Below are 6018 nucleotides of genomic sequence, written 5' to 3' on the forward strand. Positions count from 1 at the left end.
TTCATGAAACAGGGCTGGGCTGTGAATGTGGTCCAGGAAGCTGTTCCATGTCAGTGCATTTTGCTGTTGTGTCAGTTGGATAACTGCTTGGTTACTGACATGTGTCAAGAGTAGAGTAAACCTTGTGTAATTTTGGTTCAATTTGATGGACGGGATTTCAAGATATGACCTTGTGAAAAATTATAAGTTTCTTTTTGAGCTCAGTTTATTATGGTTTTCCAAATCTATCTGGAAAATACGAATTTTTGTTGGCTCATTTTCATATGAAAATATATACATCAACGTATAACCAAAAAGCAAATGATCTTCTTTCCAATTTAGATTGATGTTAACCTTGTCCTCGATCCACTTTTTCACATTATCCAAGAATTTGCTATAAGACCCATTTCAAGAGTGATATATTTGACAATATTGTGCGTATTAAAAAGAGAGTTCTAACCTACAAATGAAGAGCTTTGTTGCAAAACCCCTTACATCCACTTTTGACTTTTTGAGAAAAACAGCTTTTTTTAATTATGCAAGCATCACTTGTTCGATTTGATTCAATTTTGGACTGGATAAAGTGTTGATGAATAGAAACTAAAAGAATAGGTTTGGGACAATTTTCAAGGCTTCCTATTTATTTTATTATTTCTTTTATATTGCACCTTTTGTGGATGTAAGGGGTTTTGCAACAAAATAAATTTAGCCCTTTTCTAGAAACCACCTTTGCAATCAAATTTGAGCCCATTTGTTTGCACTACATTCTGTAACTTGACTAATGCTTTGAAAATCAAAAGAAAAATTGAAATATCTTATTTACTTTTTTAATTATGAATTTTAATTAAATTCGGGAAAATGGCATTTTGGGGTATTTCCGAAGCTACACCTTTTGTTAATTAAAATGATTTTTTCAAACATAGTGACCCAAAAACAGTCCCTTTTGGTTTTAATAGGTAAAGAACACTCCAGGCTACCATTATACATCAAAAATTTAAAACAAAACAATTCTATATTCATTTTAAGTTCAGATTTCCGGAAATTCCTAAGATTTCCCAAACGGGAAAAATGCGATAACTCCGGAAGGGAAGGTAGTATGAAGGTCAAACAACCACCAAAATGTGTATTTTTACCCACACTATAATGTTATGCCAATAACTCAATTTGGCCAAAAGTGGATGTAAGGGGTTTTGAAACAAAGCTCTTCAAATAATCCGTCAGAAATCTAAACCTATTCATTTTTGTTATGACAATTTGCACGGGGGTACGCAGCATCTTGTTAGCTCTAATTCGATACGTGCTTTACTGGTTACTATCTTGTGCATGATGCGATTGATATGACCTAGCGGTTGTTTGGGGCTATGTCAATGGTCGCGCTCTGCAATTCACCTCTACAGCTTTAATTTGAAACTTTTACAAATTTCACGCGACTGTATCAATCAAATCGTCTCAACATAAACAGGTTTTAATTTATAACGGTTACATTAGTGAGATTGTTTGTTTATATAAAATGTAGGACTTAAATTAAAGGACTTAATAAATACAAGACATTATTCTCGAAATAAAATATATTGATATTAATCCACGCCCGCCGATCACTTAAATGAGAGTCATAAGCGACTTATATTTATGAGATGGGGTGGCTAAATTCATGAGGAAGTTTGTAATATTTCGCTTTGAAGTTTTTTTGTTTTGCTTTGAAGGTGGTAATACCTCTTATAATAATAATAATATTAATAATAAGAATAATAATAATAATAATAATAATAATAATAATAATAATAATAAAAATAATAATAATAATAATAATAATAATAATAATAATAATATAATAATAATAATAACCCGCTTATATAGCGCTTTCAGTCCGAAGACCTCAAAGCGTTTTACAAAACAACAAAATATCAAAAACATATTAAGTACGCACAAAAAGGTGAATAACATCGTACAGGGGGAGGTAAGAGGGCTATGACTTCTCACGGGGCTTCGCAGATGCTCTCTTGCCCAGTGGCGGCGCTACGGGGAGGGAGCAAGGGGGATTTTTTCTTGCCCTCCCAGTTTGTCACCCGACTTATGAGGCAAACCCCCCAAAACTACGTAAATCTCCACTTTTTGCGGCATTTTTACACAAAATATGTCAATTTTGCCCCCCGAAACTCACTTTGTCCCCGTTCCCCAGTGCCCCCCCGAAAAAAAATCCTGGTGTCGCCACTGCTCTTGCCCCCTGGCCGCTGGGACCATGTCAATACCATGCTCAAAGGGAAGGGTCAGTTCAACGATGACAAGTTTCCTTTTGTGCAGCGTCCATCTGTTTTTCTTCTCAATAATATTCAGAAAATAATTTTTATGCTACTTTCATTCCTGTTGAAGTCGGATCTAGAGGCTTCATTTCTTAAGATAATATTAGTTCACTACTGAAATTTGTACAAAATGTATCCAGCACATTTTCAGAGGGTGTGCAAAGGAGGGGTACAATATTCAAGGGGGACGAAATTGGTCAAAACAAAAATGCTTAAAATCTTAAATAATAGGGTGGACAGTATCCCACTTTGGGAGGCAAGGGGAAGACATCTCACAGGCTACGCCAATGGGACCCTGTCAATACCATGCTCGAAGGGAAAGGGTAATTTCAACGATCAGAAGTTTCATGAGATTCTTCCAAAGAAGGTTTGAGGTTGGTTGGAGAACATATTTAGTAGGGATCGATGGTAGTAGCACCGGCAAAACCAGCTTTGTATGGTACACTATTTTCCCGACTATTTTGGCCGGTGATCGATGTGAAAATGGCTTTATTGGGACAATGTGTGCGCGTAGCACGGACAAATGTAGTATTTTGCTCAATTTTAGCCCATGATCGGAATGAACTTTGGCTCCTTGCCTTTTTCCTTTTTTTGCCTTCCCGATTTTCTCTATAGTTTTTTTGCCACTTTGCCCCCTAACCCCACGCCCCACCCAGCTGGCTACGCTACTGCTTAACGATCATACCTGATTTAATTTGATGCATGCAACTATTCCTAGCGGAGGAACATAATCAATCCAATTATTGCGAAGTACCAAAGTCTCCAGCTCTCATATATCGGCGTACCATGGTGGACATGCACGATAGTGACGTTGTCATCAGAAACCTTCGACAAAGATGAATTTAACTACGATTTAGAAAAAAAACTTTTTCAAACTCGCTAAAAATGACAGATGACTAGTCTTTTTTTGGGTTGAAACAGCGTATTTCGTAAACGAATTAGTGCATTTACATCATGTAATGAACGGACTGTTAAAAAGTGTTACAATATAATGTAATAACACTTATTGTATTACGGTAGGCCTACTATACATACTATAAGATAAATAGCCAAATTAAAAAGTCGCCACTAGTTCCATCCCCATTTAATCAGAGTCTGATGAGTTAGCTCAATCGTTACGGCGTTTGACTATGGTGCGAGAGGTTGCAGGATCGAACCCTGGCGGTGCCTAGTATGCTCTTTTGGAAAATTGAGTTAGCTTGAAATTCCCCTGGACAAGGAACTTACTGCGAATTGTCTCGTTGTAACCCGTACGAAACTCGGGGAGCTGATCCTGGTTGCGATGGTTATTTATGGAATGTCTAGGGTGTGCGCTCTTGTAGCAGCAAAGTCCCTGATTTATTGTTAAATGGTTTATGGAATGATGTGGGCCGTAGTGGTCAGCGACAACCTGTAAAGTGTGCTGAGGCTTGTGGATCAACGTCTACATGTAGGCGTTGTGCCTGTGCGTAGCGCACTATAAATCACTGCGCTTTTTTATGAGTTTATGGCAAAATAATTTATATAATAATTTTCTATACAATTTCCTTCGAAGGTTGATACCAAATTTGATATCAAAAGTTTAATCATCGTGAGCATAGGAACCGTTGTTTGGAAATTCATGCAATTTTAATAATGTCAAATTACGAATTGACCACGGACAAGCCAATGCATTTAACCAGCTTATTATGTGGCCCGAAGCAATTACCCGTACAGGGATCATTGTACACTTGCCTGCTCACAATTAAATTTTGACATGCATGTAAACCTTTAATGACAATGAAATGAGCCCTCTCAAATGCGTGTACAACTCCGTATGTCATTTTTTAAATTGCACGAATTTCCAAACAACGGTTCCTATGCTCACGATGATTAAACTTTTGATATCAAATTTGGTATCAACCTTGTGTATAGAAAATTATCATATAAAGTATTTTGCCATAAACTCAGCAGATTCTGATTAAATGGGGATCGAACCAGTGGCGACCTTTTAATTTGGCTGTATTTATTAGCATATTTGGTACCCATTACTTTTGATGTTAATTGAAAATGCCTGCTTTTCCATAGGCAAAATTGGATCCTCTCTAAGGAATTTATAGCTTTGTGATTTAAACGAAACTTACGGGAGGAGGAGGGCTCACTGATGTAGGTTTATCCTGGGTGTCATGTACAGATGAATATGGTGGGGGATTCCCAGATGAATATGTGTCACTGTCATCATATTTACAGTTATCGAATACGTTATCATGGTTATTGCCGTTACCTTTATTGTGAAAGAAAACGCAGGACAAAGGTTACAATTAATTGCATGTAATTGAAATTAAATATCACGTTCGATGTTAGCTTTCTGGAAGTGTTTTATCTCAAAAAAATATTTGTTTACATTTAGACTAATATGCTGCATTGTGTAATACTTTTTGACAGACTTCGTTCTTAATAATGCGATATATTATTAGATAATACTCGGTTTTTTTTAAATCATTTTATGCATTGATGATGCTTTGACAAATATAGTAAAGAATTATAGGACATTATAAACTAATATAAAACACAGGATCGACTCCTTTACCTTTTATAAAACACAAATTATTTACCTATTTCCACAGTCATTATCGCAGTTATTGTTCAGTATTCCTCTCCGAAAGCAACATTTGATCCACGAACACAAAAATGACAAAAAGATACTCTTCGGCAGTAAAAATATGTTGAAATATGATGCAATTTCAATATAAAAAAAGGGGAACAAAATCAAGCAGATGTTGTATGTACCTTGCCCCGGAACCCTGGGCCGGAACTTCTGTATACATAGCTGTTAATTTTGTCTTTCTTTATACTTTATTATAGCTATGTTGCCTGTGTCAATCTAAAATATCAGATAATATACACGCTTATCAACAATATTGACGTATGCCAATCCATAGCAAACATATGGTCGAATCCAACCAAAAGTGTACACGTGCCCTTTTTGAATGTCCATTACTAATCGTGAAAAAAGTAAATCCAGGACGTGCGATAGTTAATGTGACATCATAACCCAATGTTACCTACGAATACTACAAGGATGCTTTCACTACCACCATGACCACAAAACTAATCAATCTAAAACAAATGTTATATTTCTATTAATGCTTTTTTTTCGTGTAGTGGAAGGCCACATGGTGTCAGGAAAAAGCTAGCTCAACCAGAAAATATTTTATTTCAATTTTATAACGCAAACAATATACCCGGGATCGATACACATGTATGTGATATGCAAGATTTGATATTCAGACGATAAATCTTTGGATACCGGGATAGAAAATGATGAAAATCTCCCGTATTTTTTTATTATTCTAAGGAAGCCGATTTCAAGGCTTGCACTTGAATATATGTGTTGAAAGAATACGATAGTCGTTAGCTTGTGTATTGAGAACGAACCGTGCGTTTTGAACTCAAAAACTGACAAAAATTCTGATTTTATATGTGCCGAACAAAAGAAGGGAGCTGCACTCATTCGTAACCACTCGATACACGGTACTATAGGGCAGCGTAGGACACTGGTGGAGGCAGTCTAAAATTAGATGACGTCATGACGTATACCAGGCTCACTGACATCTACAGAGGTCTCGTCACCAGGCTATTGTCAATAGCCTTAGTCGGATGTCCCTCGGCCTATTATGCGTCTCAAAACTATTAATCAGGTCGGAACAAAATGGCCATGCGTGGCTGTGGGTTCAACCTACCATGGCGATTTCTACCATGAAGATATCGGGGCGATGAC

Source organism: Amphiura filiformis, chromosome 12, assembly GCF_039555335.1.
Source record: "Amphiura filiformis chromosome 12, Afil_fr2py, whole genome shotgun sequence".
In the NCBI taxonomy this organism is placed as follows: domain Eukaryota; kingdom Metazoa; phylum Echinodermata; class Ophiuroidea; order Amphilepidida; family Amphiuridae; genus Amphiura; species Amphiura filiformis.